Source organism: Mizuhopecten yessoensis, unplaced genomic scaffold (assembly GCF_002113885.1).
Source record: "Mizuhopecten yessoensis strain PY_sf001 unplaced genomic scaffold, ASM211388v2 scaffold6523, whole genome shotgun sequence".
Lineage (NCBI taxonomy): Eukaryota > Metazoa > Mollusca > Bivalvia > Pectinida > Pectinidae > Mizuhopecten > Mizuhopecten yessoensis.
In genome coordinates, this window is record NW_018406592.1 from 247,024 (window position 1) to 268,193 (window position 21,170).

General features: G+C 37.8%; 1 protein-coding gene across 1 annotated transcript in view; it reads right to left on the reverse strand.

Annotated features, from left to right (window-relative positions):
- The window catches only part of LOC110452279 (substance-P receptor-like), an 83,988-nt gene extending 70,255 nt beyond the window's left edge, over positions 1-13,733 (reverse strand). Inside the window, exon 1 of the mRNA XM_021500689.1 lies at positions 13,676-13,733. The gene's annotated coding sequence lies outside the window, so the exon portion shown is untranslated. The remainder of the gene's footprint in view (positions 1-13,675) is intronic.
- Between the last annotated feature and the right edge of the window lie 7,437 nt (positions 13,734-21,170).

The window sequence follows — 21,170 nt, forward strand, 5'->3', positions numbered from 1 at the left end:
CTCTGCCGGCACACAGAGTACACAGGTCACTGTGTGGTAGTCTATACATCTGTGGCGACATAGGGTAAACAGACATACAACCCTCACCACGTGTATTTCTATATATTTTTGACGCCACACAAACACTTTGCATGCAACAGTCATTGTTTGTTTCCACGTATAACTATGACGTCACATAGAGTAGACATATAACTGACTGTATCCGATATAATTGTGATGTCACAGGTTCAAATCATTTAACAGTCACTGGCTTATATAGGCGTACGAAACACGAGTGAGTAAGCACATACATCAGTCTTAATGTGGTGTCCTATACATTAGTGACGTCACAGAATGACTACACATTTATATCCAATATGAATGTGACGTCATACAATAAAAATACGCCCATACTGTTCTGTGGTATTCATACAACTGTGACGTCACATATTAAATACACACTGTGTGTTATCCGATACAGCTATTACGCTGTATGAACGAATTACACGAAAACACAATACAATTGAGATGAGAACACGTAGAGCACACACAACGTGTGTCACATGATTTTGTATGCAACTTTCCGTTGTATTGGGTTTGTTGTCATCAATACTTGGTGGACAATTGACACACACCGGAAGTGGACGCCCGGTAATTGAACGATAATACCATCAGCCATATTAGCTAATTGGCGCACAGGTATGTCCCTTCAGACATTAGTTTGTTGTCCCCTAACTAATGGCTGTAAACAGTCATATCCAATCGATATGGGAGATGTCCATGTTTCTCTGTATAAAACAGCCGCTGACAACGTTCTCTACAACAGTAGACAGATCGATCGAGACAAATCGATCTCAGTACTATCCCACACAAACGTATACTTATAGGTACTTGGTGTAAGACATGCGTCTTTGATTATCAGTAAGACGTGCGTCTATATGTATAAGACTTGTAGCACAATATATTATGCGTCTTGTTCTTTTTTCTTGAATTTAATAAGACGTGTTTTTTGAAAAAGTGAATAAGATAGTACTAACAACATAAGATTACCTCAGCAGACAGGAGCGAGAATAAATCTGCTGTACCCAATACTCGTTGTCAAGCCTCGGATTTCCTGTGTGATTCTGGTGATTGAGGCGGAAGGGGGGGGGGGCTTGTGAATGGAAAGCAGCTTACTCTCAGTACGACGAGTGGTCAATCGACTGGTCACTTCATGGTGAACTTAGGTGTCAACCATTATTGTTTATTTTCATCCTATCGTGTGTCCAAAATCAGTTTAAAACAAAGAACGGGCCTGCAGCTTGGTTTCACTCCATAGACTCCTATCTGTTCAAATTATCTCCCCCTGTTGTAAAATAGCATGTAACCTTGTAACTCAGCTACAAATAATCTTATTGGAGACTTCAATGGCCACACCAGCCTTTGGGGATCCCCCGATAACAATGGCCACACCAGCCTTAGGGGATCCCCCGATAACAATGGCCACACCAGCCTTTGGGGATCCCCCGATAACAATGGAAGGGACCACACAAATTATATCCCATAATTAAACATGTGTTTAATTGAATACAACAATAAATCCCTCACTTACGACCATCCAGCATCACACATATTGACCTGACATTGGTAAGTATCTTAACCTTTAGACTGTAATTGAACCGTGAGTGATGACCTTTGTGGAAGTGACTGTTTCCTTATCGTCCTAAGGTATATTGGTTCTCCCACTGACGACATCCCTGCGCGTCAGAAATTATACAAAAAATGACGTCATTTTAATATTTTTGCTGACCACATTTGAAGAAGAATCGGTAGTAATAAACCACCAGGACAAAATTATAATCTCAAGAGTTTGCCTCCTTCCAGTTTAAATAAAATCCAGGAAAAAACTGCTTTACAGTCGGCATTGTGACTACTTCATAAATACATGTTCAAGTGAAATAACGAACAAATTCGTTCTTTTGGCATATGAGTTCGAAAACTACTGAAACATTCCGATTTAGACCAGTCATCAATTGAAATTGAAAGTGTATTGTTGGGAACATATTTTCTTCCTGAACATTTACCTCCAAAACACCTCTATTTTCTTAACCTATGCTATTGCAATATATCTTGCTTTAGATGAATTGGGAAGAAATACAATTAAGAGTGCAATGATTTGTTCGTTTCGTTGACAGTACTACAAAGTTTAAAAATTGGAATGTAAAGAACATCCTCATACGGAACACTACCTTTCGTATTGATAACATTATAATTGTCATCTGGTGTTAATATATGAATACATGAACATCTGGAAATCAGAAAGTAGATATGACTTCCTCAGAAAGAGCATTAAACTGTATTGCTCTGAGTGTATACCTTCCATGGGAAATCGTGTTAAAACGGATTGGCTGATGAAATAAATGATAAGCTGCTTGCAAAATTCTTCCCTATATAGGTTTCATGTACACGAAAATGATAAAAGGTTACTTTTCAGAAGAAAAGGTTACAACATTTTCAATAAACATTCGACAATTGTCATATTTTATATTGCTGCTGATAAACGATTATCAAACAGCTTCCTTCCTCCCATAACACGTCCACACACTGACATAAGCCCGGATAAATACCTAAACGCATTGACCCCTGCAGACACATTTGAACTCTTCCAATTCAAAGGTTGGAATAGTTTCTTATGAAATTTCAGGGGTGAATTGGTTAATTAAAGTACCAAACTTGTCTCTAGACATGTGTCTACGATTACCCGTATGAGTGTTTAAACTTAAAATAATCGTTAATCTAAATCTACTTTAATTCCTTCGAACTATGGAATTGAAAGAAATCTGTTTTATTTGCAATTTGATTTGAACAGTTACGTAACTAAGTAGACCCCGTCGATGAGCTAAACACATCTTATATCGCCCCGAGATATTTTTCACAGCCCGGTCGATAGAAATAACAGATAAAGGTCGATGTTCCTTCGTCCAACGGTAGACGTGTGAATTTATCAGCTGAACCTATTGTCAAAATTAGATATATCTATGTCGCTAATCAGTGCAAACAAGAGTTGGTATCGAATCATCGAGGACAACTTGGTAGTGGCGGTACTATTTGCGTGGTTTGAAATTACGTTAAAAAGATTCAACAGCTTTCTGGTGAAGTAACGCTACATACTTCACTGTATCCAAACCCCATATTTCATCACTCGACATCAAACAGTTCTTGTCGAGTCAAACAACAGACCCTATAATGAAAAACAAACCTCGAATTCAACAGGTGACCTTTCTTACGAAATACTATAGTCCTAACGACACGACAACGAATATTTCTAGTTCTGTAAAGCTTAAGATGTATTGATTCCAACAGCTCTAGTTCAACTCGACAGCTAACATCACTGTTCAACTCGACAGCTAACATCACTGTTCAACTCGACAGCTAACACCACTGTTCAACTCGACAGCTAACACCACTGTTCAACTAATCTTAATGTCTAACACTACATACCCAACAATCCCGCAACTTCAACACGAAAGTAAACTTCTTCTTTCACGTTAACACGAAAACAACAAATCCGAATAGAGCAGATGTTGGAAAGGAGAAATGTAAAAAGCATGAAGTCAAGTTGTAGGCTTACGCAATACAGATGGGGGCAACATCAATGTCACTTCTGCTTAATACAACCGAACCCGACATTTGGGCAGGCTGGTATAAGTGTTTCTCGTTCTACCTCAGTGTCGACGCAAGAGGGTTGGTTCCTTTTTCTTTTTTCTTTTTTTTTATAAACTTCTTTCCTCCCCACCCCAAAGTCTTTCTCTCTCGAACCTATGGATTTCCTTTTAAAAAATATGCATTTTCATTTGTTCTACATTTGGAATCCCCTTCCTTATATTTGATCCATTAAAGTGGACAACCCAGAGGTCGGTTTATGCAAGTTACAGTACAGACATATCAGAGATAGGATTTCAATATCCCAAGAAGCTGCTTTACTAAAATAAATAATATCATAAATCAAAAAGCAATATAAACTTCATGGTCTATAAAAGTATAATAATTTATATCATAAACGACTGGTCCACCAAATCGCACAAGCCCACTGTTAAAGTTACATTACAAAGTAAATAGCGCTGTAACACTCCTCGATACCAGCGATAAAACAGCTGTATCAATAGTACCTTTATCAGCTAAAAAGTCTCATCAACAATATATGTACGATGTGGATCTATCGTATTCTTGAAAGTTAAGTGATGAGTGCCATATTGTTTTGGCCTCTAACGATAAGTATTTATATCTTCATGATGATAGCTATAGGTCAGTTAACAAAGTAATTCGTTTGAAACCTTACGAGATCTTAGGAATCAAAGGTCGGGTAGTAAAACAATACAATGTTCCTTTATTCTGACAGAAGTGTATGAGGTGAAGTAGACTGAACCATCTCTATTGGTCAGGTCATTTTGCGGTTGGCCTTTTCAATAGAGACTATGGAAACTAATGAACGTGTACTGTCACTTCTGAAAACTCAAACTTTGCAAGTGATCTGAGGTTTTATTACCAAATAGTCAAACAGATTGTCAAGGAAAGACAATACCTTAAAACAAACACCAATGATAATCTCAAAAAGGTGATGTGGTTTGATATATCATATATTTTGTTTGGGATCTTCAATGAATTTTATCATAACCCCTTAAATCTATATAAACATACACAAATCAAGATAACAATGTCGGCCAAAGTCGGTATCGTTTTCAGTAACCATCGCGAGCGCTGCACTTGGGGTTTGTTCAGTCTTACTTTAGAGATGAAAAAATAATCTTTATAGTTTGTATTTGCTGTATTTGTTTCGGGTAATACATAATAATTTTGCTTTGGTTTGTTTGTGTTTTACGTCCTATTAACAGATACGGTCATTTAAGGACGTGCCAGGTTTTGGTGGTGGAGGAAAGCCGGATTTCCCGAAGAAAAACCACCGACCTGGAGACTGCCCCACGTAGGTCTCGAACCCGTGACCCAGCAGTGAAGGGCTAGTGGCAGCAGAATGTCAGACGACTTAACCACTTTGCCACCGCGGCCCTTTATAATGCAACAGCTATATAAACAAACACGTATTCGGGTTTTATTGTCCGTCGATAAGAATTCTGTCGTGGTGTTAGATAAACCTCAGTCCGTCAGGCGCTTTATGTTAAACAACAACTTTGACCAATTCTTACAGAAAAAGTCATCCACTTTTAAAGAAATACTGAGAAAATGAACAAAGAAAATTCATTCGAACGTTAGCAGCTCTGACTTGACTTATTGTATTAACAATCCATTGTTTTCGTTTGAGCTTTCAAACATTATACACACTAGCGTAAGGTAGAGTGAGGATTACAATGTGTGTCAAACCAATCAGCATTAGTGAAAAGACATGACATAGTAGTCTGACATTAACAGTGTGTCATACCTATTCATTGTAATATTGGATATATTTAAAGATTAAAAACCTCCAATTATTGAAATCTCCAAGGTAAATGCTATTTTGTCAAAAAACATTTGGTTCGATGACAAACAAGTGAATAGAATTTGGGATTTTTATAAGAAATCACAAATTTGGTCAACATAGCTGTGTAGTGTATGATTGTCTCACTACTACACAATCTGATTAAAATCATATGTTACATGGCTTTGTTTACTTCGTACTACGCCTGAACATCTGAGTGTGCCGCGGTCAGGGTCACGTTCAGATGACCTTTATATTTATAAATGCTCATTAAATTTTGACCAATCAGAGACCCTCATTCAAAAGGGCGCCCGGAGTTGTAACAAATATGGCGGACATTGATGAGAATGATGCAAAAGATCTGAAGTTATTTGAGATTGAATAATCTGAAACCCGAACAGAAAAAGATATTCGAAGCTTTATTAGAGAAGAAAGACTGTATGGCGGTGTTGCCTACGCAATTATTACCCAATTGGTACTTTTTCCTTGGCGTCGTAGAACCGCAAGTCCCCGCCGCCATATTTGTTTTGAAAAACTAATCTGTTCGATACTCCTCGCTATTTATCTATCAACCTACTCCAACAATGTTGGAGGTCTTACACGGCGAAAAACTTTTGACAGACGCCGCGTAACCTCTAACTGCCCATAGCTGATTTTCCCGATGCTGACGATCACATTTTCAAAGTTCGGATTAAGAAAGAGTATATCGTGTTTACATACATGTAAATGGTCAAAAGGGTCCAATTAATATTCCTTTCCATAAATCCATGATTATATGAGAAAAATTGCGTGTCAAAGACATAAATAATGAGTTTTTCCTCATTCGAAGCGAAGCAGACAGCATTTGCCATGATTTTTCCGGTTAATACAAAAATGGATTACATGTAATGTTTCACAAGCGGAATACAAACAAACTCCGTATCATTTCGTTCCGTTTGAAATCCCCCCTGCTATTTTGTATTAATCCAGAAGCCATGTTTTAAATGTAGGTCAGAGATGTGCTACAACGACATGGACATGTATTTTGAGTGTTCTATTCCGTAATATACTATATATTTGTGTCTGTGACATACATATGAGATCTATATTATATAAACCGTGAGTAGACATCGTTGTCATGAACTGTTAACCACTTAAGTGAGTTTGTCAAGCCGATTTTGTTCCGCCCGAATTTCGGGCGGAAACTGCATCAAAGAATTAGTGCTTCGGAAATGAGAGGTCGCAGTCGGCAAAATCATATCCGATTGAAAAAACGCCGACCAGCGGCCTCTCATGTTATGGGAGTACTACTATCAACCATGATATTCCGATTCGCAGGCAAACTTTTGCCAGCGCGCCTCTGATTGGTTCATCTTAAGGTCACTTGAACGTGACCCTGACCGCGGCACATTCAGATGTTCAGGCGGAGCCATGTTACAGATTTTAATCAGATTGACTACCACACTTCTTATAACGATACTGACAGTTTCCATCAAAGCATTTCAAATATACAAAAGAGATAGGCCGTGATTTAATAGCAATGATATCAAATCTAAATAAAGAAACGACAGGTATAAGACGAATGATTAAACGAGCAACAGACACCTCCGCCCCCCCCCCCCCCCCCCCCCCCCCCCCAACTATATCCGTAAATGATGATCCGCAAAACATACTTATAGCTGCTTCAAAGTTGAAAGTTTACCAAATATGATTTGTTAGAAAATCCCTCTCACTGATCTTAACCCCAGTAAAAGGAAATCATTTAATGCTTCACAAATAATTATATAAGACAATCAACATTACTAACTATTGACCCATATTGCTCCTAACCTTAATTGGAAACTAAATTATCCCTAAATATTATTAAATGCATCTTTTTATTTTCATCCTTGCTGAGAAGCTAGTTATAAATGTTAATCCAGGTTACCAGCTAAGAGAGATGTCTCGTTCTACAATAGTTTTAACTGCTATTTTTCTGAGGCGTTCGATCGAGGCTGAAATGCAGTCTAGTTCATCAATTGAAACACCATGGGATATAGGGAAGACTGGATTGGTAAAAGCCTGAGTAACAGAGAACAATCGGTTTTACAATGATTCTGCTCCCTCTTGATTAAATGTACAAGAGTAGGTATCCTCTAGGGCGATATTTTGGGTCTTCTGTTATTTCTTATTTACACAAATCTTCAGATCTGTCACCCTTATCCCGTCTATGTCGATGCTATTTCTCTCGTTTGTACTTCGCCAAATCTTGAAAGCATACTTGAAGTCGTTACAAAGGTTTTAAAATACTGGAGCCTTTTCTAAAATGCCATTATTTGCTCTTTATGGCAAACAGAACAGAATAGTATGAACAGCTGGGTGTTATTTCTTGCGATGACCAAAAATGTTCTATAATGCTGATAAAAAAAATATGAAAGTTTTCAAATATATAGCAATCATATGATAAATGAAATAGATACTAACAATGTAGTAGAACAATTTAAACAATAATATACATGCGTGCGATAATCCCAAAATGCAAAATAGTGAGATCATTTGAAATCTTTAGTAACTTTTATCTCTGCATCAGTGAGAAAATTAGTCAGGTATTTATACACCAAAGAAACGCTTATTACAGTAGGACATTGTTTATTACAATGTTAATATGAACAGAACACATGAAACGAAAGACATGGTTACAATCCTGAAGTCCTTGTGAAGGGTGGGGTTAGGGGTGTGTGGCTTTGAGGCAATTACAATTACCGGTAATAGGATTGTCACCCTTATGTAAAAAAAAATATTTTCTTCTCTGTGATGTTTTTTCTTCTCTGTGATGTTTTCTTAATATTTACTATATAAACTTAAATATTTACTTTATAAACCTATATAAACCTCAATATTTACTTTATAAACCTATATAAACCTCAATATTTACTATATAAACCTATATAAGCCTTAATATTTACTATATAAACCTATATAAGCCTTAATATTTACTATATAAACTTAAATATTTACTTTATAAACCTAGAAAAGCCTCAATATTTACTATATAAACCTATATAAACCTTAATATTTACTATATAAACCTATAAAAGCCTTTATATTTACTATATAAACCTATATAAACCTCAATATTTACTATATAAACCTATATAAACCTTAATATTTACTATATAAACCTTAATATTTACTATATAAACCTATCGTTAACATGTTTTTGTAGCGTTATTATCTCTTATTTACTCCATATCCTCGCACTAGAATCACACAAATCATGTGCCACCATAGGGTACCCTTATCCTAGTCCCTTGTGTGTGTTAATTTGTGAGGCATTTAGAATCAGTGTCCCACGCCATGACTATACCTTATTTACTATTGTACCACTTGCCCTCCTTTTATACTTCTGATGATATTTAAGTTATCGAGGTATTGTTCTGATTTAACACCGCTTTCTAACAATGGCAAGAGTTGGTGTTGGTAATGAGTACAAAATGTGATTGAAAAAAATACAAAAGGTGAATATTGTAGAAGATATACTGTTGCTTCAGTGTTATATGATTCACAAACACCAAATGACCAAGTCTTTCTGAGAGCAGAGAGTGTTATATATATGTAAGTTTTATAAGCGAATGTCATCGGAGTGTGTTGAAATTGTTTGTGAAAACTTATGAAATCTAGCTAACACCGAGGGGGATGGACGATGATTGGGATATTTATCTTAGGTTCATGTCAACCAAATAGTTACTTATGTACAGACATGTATATTCTCTGTGCAATAGCTCTGTGTGGAGAACCATGCTACAGAGTGTTAGACTGTATTTGGTGTTCGCCATTGTCTACAGTGTCCATTAGTGATCGTGTGTAAATTAGAACCCATTATTAAAAGTCTAAGCATTAGTAACATACAGGCGACATTTTGTTTTCAACAAAATGTAATTTGAGGAAAAAAATGGTCTCTTCTGCTCATATACGCTCAATTAATTGAAAAAAAATCACATGTTTCCCAATTTTTTCCTTCTTTTTCTTTGATTACTTACTTATATTTTAAAATTCCTTCTGAAGAATGTTAATTTCATCAATTAACGCTTAAAAGTATAAAACAATTCATTTCCGATAAACCAATAAAAATAAAACTGTTGATTTGTTTTGAAAAAAGACATCCACATTCTACCTCAATGACTCTTTAATGATTTTTTTATTCGTGAAAAATTAACATATTTTGGATGAAAATTTATCGCTGGAATACACTGCACGAAAATAGTCACATCAATATGATATACGTGTTCATCCAAGAGTTCCGAATGTTGCCCAATCAGTTTGTTTATTACAAACAATGACACAATTATGTTTACATCAAGGAAAACAACAAACCAACGGTAGTTTTTACCATCAATTGGCCTCGTTTAATCATGTGACCAAACACAATCATTTTCAAAGTTCTTTATTCTCTTGTTTAAAGTCCAGTGTTCTTTTCTGTCATAAGGTACTCCTTTGAAACAAACCGCTTTCGAATGAAACACACGTAATCCCATAATTGCACGAAATATTGTCATCTTTCGAAACAGAGTGTTTGTTTAAAAAAATGTAGGAAATGCAACGTTCAATGTTGAAAAACAAACCTTTTTGTGGAAGGTGTTTTGGGCAGCAGGGATTATTGCCCCACCTTATAAATGTTAGGTAACTTCTCAAAAACATTTGACCATCCTATAAACACAACTGTTTATCTAGAATGAACGTATCTTACACATGAAACTAAGAGAGGATGGTTATTGCTTCTGATGGGAACCAGCTGTTTGTCAACGACGGGGATGATTATTTCATATAATCATCATTAATACATGTACAAAATGCTTCAAAGATAAGCTCCTATTTAGCCGTAAAAAATGAGAGTAGGCCTCTCCTAGGTACTCACAAACTGTTATACCTTTCAGCAGTTACACAAAAGTTAAAGACGATAACACCAATCCTTCGACATAGCTAGTTCGATGTTTTGGTTTGCTGCCGATATCACTACTCCGTCAGTCACCCACCTAAATATACGCGAAATGAACCGGAAACTCTGAAGATGAGCGATACCATTTTTTAGTTTTTCTGGAGAGTTCGTTCAGGTATCTTAAATTTAAGATAAGACATTTTAAGGTTTCGTGATGCGAACATTACAAATAAATTGTAATGTACTGAGAAGAATGGCGATATGTTTTAATAAGCCGGCTGAAGTAACACTTTTACTAGATCAGCCCGTTATTATCGAACAGTATTGTCATATTGTTATCTACCAGAAACTACAGAAATTTAATTAGTTTTCATGGCCACTGATTGGTCACATTTAGAGTTCACCGACACAGATCAGGATAAGAGAATAGATAAGAAAATGGGGTGTGCGAGATGCAACATATGTGTTTTGTAAAGATATGTATTACACTGTAACACGCATTCAGTCGTCATAACATTATAAAGTGGTTATATACAACTGCCAATTGAAGAGCTAAATAAGATGATACGAATTCCTGTGGGCCGGGAAATCTGCCAGGTGAATGATTGGCGCATACATATCTAAAAGTTTAATAGCCAGTATTAACTAATTTATGAAATAAATATAAGTATTATTATCATATAAAACCCTTGGATTTTGGTTAAATTAGCCTCTTTATTAGAAGAAATCGTCTGAACCGAGCAATAACTAAGATAAAACATAGTTTATGTCTTAATATGATGGAACGAAGCACCAGTCATATTGTTCGACTAAATGTTAAATTTAAGTCAATATCTGATCTTATGTTTTCCTTTCACAGGCGGGATTCATGTGACTTTACTATTTTTGCTACACTGGGCAATTACAACGAACTATTTATGTCTCAACTAGAGAAATATAGCGTAAACATCTTCAAAACAGATTCGTGAATAACAAAATACCAGGATAATACACTCTTGCTTGAATCAATCTTAATTTACGTTATAATCGCGAACTTCCTAATGAAGCTGATATAGGGAATGTCAATGTCGAGGTCGTGCTGACGTAGTCATGGTCACTCACGGTCAGTTCTGGTACGGGTACTTCTACACGTGATTGAGATGTCTATAATTGCATTGTCAACGCTATATAACAATCGTCTCATGTCAGCAGCAGTCTTACACTGTAACAGGTCAGTTCAAGTTGGACTTTTGACCACTTACTCATTAATTCTTACGTACATGATATCTATCATTTCGGCCACTTTGACCAATCATTGTTGGACACGGTGTGGCTTGATCCATCGGTTTTAATAGAATGCATACACATGACTTAGCATACGAATAACCTCCTCACTACGTAAACGATTGACTCAATAATAAATACCATCTTCAAAACGGTATTCACATCCTCCAGTAAAATTGGATGCAGACGTGATTCTCAATACCAATGTCCACTGTAACGAAAGGGTCAAGCCATTGGTCATAACACTAGATGACCAAATACATTTCTGATGGACACTTCATCAATCAGAGGCTTTTCACGGACAATACGTACGCGGTCTTATAATAGCATGGTCAAGTTAGGAAATCAATGCACGTGCACAATCAATATAATGTCATGACCAATGGTCAAGAACTCCGACAAGGAGATAGAAACTGTAATTACAAGGAAGTAACGTCCGTAATATGTATAAGTGACATAACGTAACAATGATTTTCATTGGGAAACTGGATACGCTGTGTTTCAGTTTTCTCTCCTGTGATATCTGGTTAAATGTAATGCCGTATTTCCTCCTCTCGAAAAATGTGATTTACTTGTGAAACGTGATATAATACACAGTTATACCTGATATGATATATACAAAGTTAAACATGCGAAATAATGTTAGAATTATCTCACTTTTTAAACATATTACAGGCAAACCAGCTGAGGAGACCACCTTTATGTGCGTGTAGGCCATCTGTGGCGAGACACCATTTAACAACTTTCCAGTGTAGTGATTTTTATGATAACTGAACATATATATCAAGAGCACTCCTGTTATTAAAGGCCACATATGAACCTGCCGAAGGTGGTCTCTGAAACAGGGTTGACTCTATATTATACTGTATGTTAAAATTGATTTCCTTGTGAAACAAACTAATACGACGTTACAAATGTCTCCCCTGTAAAACGTCATAAACCGTAACAATAATTTACCAAGTGGAACATGATAAAAGGCAACAATTGTCTCCCCTGTAAAACGTAAATTAACGCAACAATACTTTACCATGTTGAACATGATATAACGCAACAATTGTCACCCCTGATACAACGTGATATAACGTTACAATTATCTCCCTTGTACAACATGATATAACGTTACAATTACCTCCCTTGTATACCCTGATATTTCATTACAATTATCTCCCTTGTACAACGTGATATAACGTTACAATTATTTACCCTGTAAACATTGCGGTGATATAAAATTACGAACACCTCACCTTTGAATCATGTATATATTGTTTTAGTATGTCCCTTGCGAAGCGTTATATATTTTTATCAATATTACGCTGTTTATCATTTGTGAATCGTGCGATTTAATAGTACAATTACCTCCCTTGTAAATTATCTCCCTTGTAAATTATCTCCCTTGTAAACACAGAAGGGATGTTTCCGTTACAATTACGTCCTTTGTTAAACAGGAGATGTGTCCCTCGTAACTATTTCCCTTGTAACATTCATGCGTGTTTGTTAAGATTTCATAAAAAGAATGAAAAACATAAGGAAACAAGTCTGAATATCGACAATCCTTAATATGACACACTACGTACTTTCTATTAATTTACAATTTTTCTCTTGATAACATTTTGTAGTGCGTGGTTTATGAACGAAACCACAGGAACACTTATCTTATTAGCGGCTAACTTTAAGTTGATTCTTTCCTACAGTTTGTAAATATTGGTACAAATAAATAGTAACCAAACATTAACTTGTAGAAGATATAGGCTTTAGATAATAACATTTTTAAATACAGTATATCGGTAACAGTTTCTGCCAATCAGATCCCCGAATTAATCCCGTTATGAGTTAAGTGGCTGTCGTAATAATCCGCATTGAGAGAACTGTACATGTAACTGTTAGCAGATTTCCTGCAACAATCGCCCAGTCAATGAATGTTGTTTATGAGGATGTATTTTATAAAACAATCTGTGTTGTTCAAATGAAGAGTAAATAAACACCAAACAGTTGTGCTTTGAAACTAACCTAACTTAACAACAACATCAAACAAACATAACACAAATAAAATATATCTAAAATAACAATAATATAAAATATTGTACACATACCTCGGTAAAGTTGGCAATACTCGTAGACGAATTGGCTTTGTCCCAGCATTTCTCCAGGCCTCCTCCTATCGGCATCCTATTCAAATCATCTATCCTGACATCCGGGTGTTGTCCTTCTACAAACTCACTAAACATATCCTAACGACTGCACCTGTCAAGCGGACGGTGTTTGTCCACTGCAACTCGACCACGGTGTTTGCCCACTGCTACTCGACCACGGTGTTTGTCCACTGCTTCTCGACCACGGCGTCTGTCAACTGATACTCGACCACGGTGTATGGCTACTGCCCCACGACCACGGCGTTTGCCCACTGCTACTCGACCCCGGCGTCTGTCCACTGCAACTCGACCATGGTGTTTGTCCACTGCCCCACGACCACGGTGTTTGTCTACTGCTACTCGACCACGGTGTCTGCCCCCTGCTCCTCGACCACGGTGTTTGCCTACTGCTACTCGACCACATGCAATTAAAGCAGAAAATAAACCCCTACTGTAAATTACTGCTGTACCGAAACATCCCGCGACTTTCAGGAAATAAGCTCAATTTTCTTCGACATACTTATATCATATCTAACGACTGCACCTGTCAAGCGGACGGTGTTTGTCCCCTGCAACTCGACCACGGTGTTTGCCCGCTGCTACTCGACCACGGCGTCTGGCCACTGCAACTCGACCATGGTGTTTGTCCACTGCGACTCGACCACGGTGTTTGCCCGCTGCTACTCGACCACGGCGCCTGTCCACTGCAACTCGACCACGGCGTTTGCCCACTGCTACTCGACCCCGGTGTTTGCCCACTGCTACTCGACAACGGCGCCTGTCAACTGCTACTCGACCATGGTGGTTGTCCACTGCTACTCGACAACGGCGTTTGTCAACTGCTACTCGTATGCGGTGTTTTTCCACTGCTACTCGACAACGGCGTTTGTCCACTGCTTCTCGACCACGGCGTCTGTCCACTGCAACTCGACCACGGGGTTTGTCAACTGCTCCTCGACCACGGTGTTTGCCTACTGCTACTCGACCACATGCAATTAAAGCAGAAAATAAAACCCTACTGTAAATTACTGCTGTACCGAAACATCCCGCGACTTTCAGGAAATAAGCTCAATTTTCTTCGACATACTTATATCATATCTAACGACTGCACCTGTCAAGCGGACGGTGTTTGTCCACTGCCACTCGACCACGGTGTTTGCCTACTGCTACTCGACCACATGCAATTAAAGCAGAAAATAAAACCCTACTGTAAATTACTGCTGTACCGAAACATCCCGCGACTTTCAGGAAATAAGCTCAATTTTCTTCGACATACTTATATCATATCTAACGACTGCACCTGTCAAGCGGACGGCGTTTGTCCACTGCAACTCGACCATGGAGTTTGTCTACTGCCCCACGACCAGCGTGTTTGTCCACTGCTACTCCACCACGGTGTTTGTCCACTACTACTCGACCACGGTGTTTGGCCACTGCTACACGACCATGGAGTTTGTCCACTGCTACTCGACCAAGGTGTTTGTCCACTGCTACTCGACCACGGCGTCTGTCCACTGCAACTCGACCATGGTGTTTGTCTACTGCCCCACGACCACGGTGTTTGTCCACTGCTACTCGACCACGGTGTTTGGTCACTGCTACACGACCATGGTGTTTGTCCACTGCTACTCGACCACGGTGTTTGCCTACTGCCCCACGACCACGGTGTATGTCTACTGCCCCACGACCACGGTGTTTGTCCACTGCTACTCGACCACGGATTTCGTCACTGCTACTCGACCACGGTGTATGTCTACTGCCCCACGACCACAGTGTTTGTCCACTGCTACTCGACCACGGTGTATGTCCACCGCTACTCGACCACGGATTTCGTCACTGCCCCACGACCATGGTGTTTGTCCACTGCTACTCGACCACGGTGTTTGCCTACTGCTACTCGACCACATGCAATTAAAGCAGAAAATAAACCCCTACTGTAAATTACTGCTGTACCGAAACATCCCGCGACTTTCAGGAAATAAGCTCAATTTTCTTCGACATACTTATATCATATCCCACAATGACGTAGATGATTTTCCCGTGGGTACTTCGTTAATACAGTAAACCCTAAAGTATTCACTTGCAAAACTAACCATTCCATCTTACACTGTCACATAAAACTGCTCGTAACGATTGCCTCTGTTCAGTGATAGAGAGCCCCACTTCAGTCCGTAATGTAGAAAATGTCGACACACAAGTGGCCTTCGACGGAGAATTCCATTCTTGGACGGAAAAAAGATAGCTTCGTCAGCTTATTGACAATCAAATGGAACTTTTGAAATAACAATAAAACTGAATTTGCTTAATATACTATATCCATATGATAAGCGGATGAAAAAGAACTCGATCATTTGAATTTTGTTTTAAAAATTATTTGCGTTATTTTACGATAAGCTTATCAATTAGGATCATGGTGATATGTGACTAACACAAAAGTACAAATCCTGAAAACCATGTTCTATTGATTCAAACTTAATGACTTCAGTAAACACGGTTATTTGGGTATCAATGTTCTGAACTGGGCGTGCATGTTTTGTATTACGAATAAATACATTTACATGAGATGTAAGTTAAGTTAAGTGGGGCATTTGGTTACCTTCTTTACAGAAGATAAGGATTGAGAGTCAATGGATTACCTTCTTTACAGAAGATAAGGATTGAGGATCATTGGATTACCTTCTTTACAGAAGATAAGGATTGAGGATCAATGGATTACCTTCTTTACAGAAGATAAGATTGAGGATCATTGGATTACCTTCTTTATAGAAGATAAGAATTGAGGATCATTGGATTACCTTCTTTACAGAAGATAAGGATTGAGGATCACTGGATTACCTTCTTTACAGAAGATAAGATTGAGGATCACTGGATTACCTTCTTTACAGAAGATAAGGATTGAGGATCACTGGATAACCTTCTTTACAGAAGATAAGATTGAGGGTCAATGCGTTACCTTCCTTTACAGACGATAAGGATTGTACAGACGATAAGGATTGAGGGTTAATAGAATACCTTCCTTTACAGAGGATAAGTTTGGTTTGGTTTGGTTTTATATTGTTTAACGTCCTATTAGCAGTTAAGGTCATTTTAGGAAGTGCCTCCATGTGTGTATGTGTGTCGGAGACAGGGTATGTTTGTGTACTTGCTTGAATTGAGGGTTATTCAGTAATCTTTCTTTAAGATAAGAATTGAGAGTCAATGGAAACACTTCCTCTACAGAGGATTAATATGGAGGGTCATTGGGTTACCTTCCTTTACAGAAGATAAGGGTTAAGGGTCAGTGGGTTACCTTCCTGGTCATTGTGGGACCGTATCCATCGCGTTGTTGTTGTATTCTCAAGTTGTTGAGATATAGTTTGATAAATAGAGCAGAGTGTGATTTTCTTCACGTAAAATCTACATCCAAGCAAGTATACTTTATAGTACATGTAAATTGACGGTATTTGAAACCATTATCAGTCCTAACTTGCCGTATATCAGGTTGATTATCTCCTCCAATTATTTATCTTTAAAAATTCGAAATAAAACAGAGATGCCATAATGTAAGTGTGACATAGCAAAGTATGTTGATATCACGGTCATGCCGTGATGTAAATGTAAGACTTTGTATTATTAAATAAGATCTGCATTTCCTGGCCTTTCATAGAGGTGGTAAAGTAGTGAAGTTGCTGTTTTGTTGTGGAGTCAAGGTCTCTAACCTTGCCAGGTTCCGATGCCAAGGTAAGGAATTGACTACTTGTGAGGTAGATTATTGGCGGTCAGGTTCTGATGCCAAGGTCACGTGATGATTACTTGTAGTGACAGTTTAGCTAAAGGTTGCTCACTTTGCCCCAGACAATCCGTCATATAGACAAAGAGCGTCAAGCACAGTGGAAAACTTCAGGTGTTTTTAATTAGTGGAAATCTTCACCTAGATTTGGGGAGAATGGGAATATACCTGAAGGTTTGAATTGGGGTGCCAAACAAGTGTTCCATCAAACTCAGTACGACAACTATCTAACGACACTGTTGGTACAACACACATACATATAAGCAGTCGTGCACAGAACAATATTATGTATTTTTCTACAAATTGGTATTGTGCAAAGTAATTAGTTATTACAGATTAGCGTTGTACCAATGACAGTGTAGTACTGAATACTGTTAAAGTGCCCTTTTTTTCGTGGAATACAATTTTCCTGGATTTGCTAAAATGGTCTATTTCGGTACATTTTTTAGTACATTTTAACTCGAGTGACCAAACATTGCTTATAGTGCTAATATAGATTTAATTCCTTCTAATTTGCCGATAACTTATATCCAGAAAAAAAAATTATCGAAAAAAGCGAAAAAGAATTGAAAGTCTTTAGGGTTTAAGTAAACAGACATACAATTTAGCAAATTAAAGAATATATGATTGTTCAAAATAACCCCAAATTTTACGTATCCAGCGAATTACAGTCGTTATCATTAGAACAACATTTCTTTGTTTTTACAAGTGTTGACTTACATACTGAACATAAATATTCCAACACACCATCCAACGATAGCATTTACCACAGACAGACTTGTGTGGCGGATGTACATAAATAGATACCGAACCCACCACAGTGTGGTAACAAAAAAATAAGTTTGCACAGACTAAAGCCTTTAATCGTAGTCAATACAATATGATGAAAGGTTGTCTTTTGATCGATTGGTTGATTTGGGTTTTGTCTTGTTTCATATAGTTAAGTTATTGCTGTTATTGTGGCAGTCATATTTCTATTTTTATCACGTTATGGTGACCAATAGACGACGTGTTAATTGGATTAAAGAATCATCCCCTACCTTCAGGGGGTGACCGAGATATCCCCAACCCGAGGGGGGATGTTGTTTGGTTGTCTAACCCGAGGCACTGCCGAGGGTTAGACAACCAAAAAATCACTCTGAGGGTTGGGATTTCTCTGTTACACCCTGATGGTAGGGGTTGATTATTTTTCTACCATCCTATTATTTCAGTCACAGCTCCACAGTAGTCTGCCATGTTTGTAAACAATAACACATGTGGGGTATGCATATCGTCATTCACTTTTGATGACATCACAATTACCGATGACGCATTTTAATGACGTCACAATCGAACACGTGCTAATCGGCACGAGGCTATCTCCCTCTAGGAGGTGACAAGCTGAATTTTCCCGGCTAAAACGGGAGACACACCTGTGAAGGTTGGGAGAAAGATGTTTCCACGATAAATTTATATGTGTTTTACAGGTGTTATCACCCCATAACGTCACCAAAATAGAAAAGTATTCCTCATATAAACAGTATTTTTGTGAGGAGTTCATAATTATTTCCTACATAAATCTAATCAGCAGAGTCCCTGTAACAACTCGTGATAGTGGTGAGTAGTCGGGAGCACAATTTACTATATCTCTCTCCTCAAAAAGTCACTAAACTTATTAGGAGCAAAGCCTAGCGGTAAAATAGAAACACTACGGCAGGTAATCCAGTCCATAGTGAAATTCTCTTCGTCATCCCAGTTATAGTCCCCCAAAAAACCTTCCATGAGAATGTGGAAAAGATGGTAGTGTAAATAGATTACGTTGGACGTACACAAGTGTGGTGTATTTATATACACCTTACATCACAATTATTTGAAAATAGTCCCAACCCTAATGTACTCATCCGCCCCACATGTGTAAACAAACCATTACGCCTAGTTTTTATCACAGACCGATGCTCCGAACAGCTTTCCTCTCACCAGAGCTCGCGGAAAAAAATCATGTTTCCTTTCATCCTATAGTAAGTTAAGTCAGCTTAAATAGAATTAAGAACCAAGCTGGACACATTTTTTTAGAAAAAATGCCAAGACAAATGTTGCATATAATTTCAAAAAAAGTTATCATGTAAAGTTAAACTTTGATTCCTTTTCCATTAACTTAACACGCGTGCTAAATTTGGCAGAATTTCGATTCTAAAGGAGCTTGAAACATTTCTCGCAAGAGTAAGCCAGTATGCTATAAACAGATCCTAATGAGCCAGGCGTCAAATTGTATTAACATTCACACAGACATCACTAGAATGTTTTTAAACTCCGCTAATATTGAGAGATCTATGACTAAAGTGAAACGTATGGACGTTTTGTTAGGAATCTACAAGGTCTGTCCTGACCTTCAATGAACTAGATATGGAATTTTAAGCAACATATGTTCTAACTTTTTCAATATTGGACTGCTTTCATGTTGAATTTCTAAGTTTCAAGTTTAGACTCGTATGTATAAGGAATAGTAACAGATATTAAATGAGATCAAAACAATTTATTACCTTTCTTAAATTTTGAGTTCAGATAAGAGTGACAATAACACACACTGATGAGGATAATCAAAGTAACCGAGTATTCCTAAGGAGATCTTGGTGGCGACCACAAATCTTGGCCATAGTGTCAACTCGGTATCTCTCGAAACCTTGTATGGCAACTTTTTCCGTCAGCCGTCAGCAGTTGACATCTATCATGCAAATCCTTATATAAAGGAGCAATCCCGTGACTACTGAATCAACTGTGATATGTCAATACCGTAAGTGGAGTAAACAGGTATATAACTATCAATAAAGGGAAAGCTCGCGATGATCAAATTGTAATCGTCCCGCTTATCGTACAGCTTGTTAGCAAGCCGTCCCTGTTTCTCATTCTTTAAGCAAAGTTCGAGGGAAATGGCTGATGTAGAAGAGTCTGCAGTCTCCTTGATTTCAAATTCAGGTGGGTGCATATGATAAACGTAGTCAACGATAACTGTGTTATTTAAAGACAAAACATACTCTCTTTCAAGATACAGTGTGAAAGACTGTGTTAGATTTTCGATCCCCTTGGTTTTCTGTAACCTTGGTGGCCACAGAAATCTCTTTTGAGCAGTGGAACGGTTCATAACATACACACTTCACTATTGATTTACTTTAGTAATTTGAAACCTCTTCATTTTTAAATCAATAAATTAAAATAAATTAAGCAATTTTGATTTCTCAGATGAGTTCTAGAAGGACTAAACCACTGTCTGTGTAATTCATTTTCGTCAAACTGTTTCTATTACCAAACTTTAAAGGTTCAATCACTTGTGTGTGTTCATCGTAAAATTAGAAATTAAAGTTTATGTTATATAAAATCCAAAACAAGTCGGCAAGGAAAGGACCACCGTTTTTCCCTAAAGAAATGCCAACAGCTGTCTGAAAAATATCTTGCAACCAGACTTAAAAATGATTTTGTTGACCAATAACTCGGTGAATCTGTCTATCAGGAACTCAGAGATTCTGTCTACCAGGAACTCAGAGATTCTGTCTACCAGGAACTCAGAGATTCTGTCGACCAGGAACTCGGTGATTCTGTCGACCAGGAACTCAGTGATTCTGTCGACCAAGAACTCGGTGATTCTGTTGACCAGGAACACGGTGATTATGTCGACCAGGAACTCAGTGATTCTGTCGACCAGGAACTCGGTGA